Source organism: Cupressus sempervirens, chromosome 2 (assembly GCF_028749045.1).
Source record: "Cupressus sempervirens isolate cs-2001-9-10 chromosome 2, ASM2874904v1, whole genome shotgun sequence".
In the NCBI taxonomy this organism is placed as follows: domain Eukaryota; kingdom Viridiplantae; phylum Streptophyta; class Pinopsida; order Cupressales; family Cupressaceae; genus Cupressus; species Cupressus sempervirens.
In genome coordinates, this window is record NC_143119.1 from 558316699 (window position 1) to 558317411 (window position 713).

Below are 713 nucleotides of genomic sequence, written 5' to 3' on the forward strand. Positions count from 1 at the left end.
GAAAGAGACTTGGCAGCGGTTGCCATTCTACAGCGCATCTGTTCAGCGATTTCGAAGTTGATCTAATGGCGAGCCCTTGTCTCTAGCCATGAGGTGGGTGCTTGGTGCTCTAGCAAAATTTTTTGCATGCCTATCATGGCTACAACGGGAGAGGTGGTTGCTGCGAACCTCTCCCATGCCCACCTTATTGATTCAACGCTGCTGTCAGGGCAGATGGATATGTCAGATTTTGAAACGGTGGACGCCGACGTTGAATCAATTAGAGGGGCATGAAGCCCACCCTCAAGGGTGCTATTCCTGGACTCTCCTTTAGATCATGTTTTCTTGTCACTCAGATGGTGCAATTTTGGAAAAAGGTTTGGCAGCGGTTGCCAGCCCTCACCGCGTCTACTCGATGATTTTAAAACTCGATCTAAAATGGGAGCCCTCGTCTAGCACCTCCGTCCGGTGTTGCTCGGGTATTGCATAAATTTATGCCATCGGCGCGAATCCCCCGACGAATGCCTACGCTTGGACCCTCTCTTAGATCGCCTTCTTCGATCACTCGACCGATGCAACTACGGAAGAGACTTGGCAGTGGTTTCCATTCTACAGCGCGTCTGTTCAGCGATTTCGAAGTTGATCTAATGGCGAGCCCTTGTCTCTGGCCATGAGGTGGGTGCTTGGCACTCTAGCAAAATTTTTTGCGTGCCTATCACGTAAAGCATGTTTTC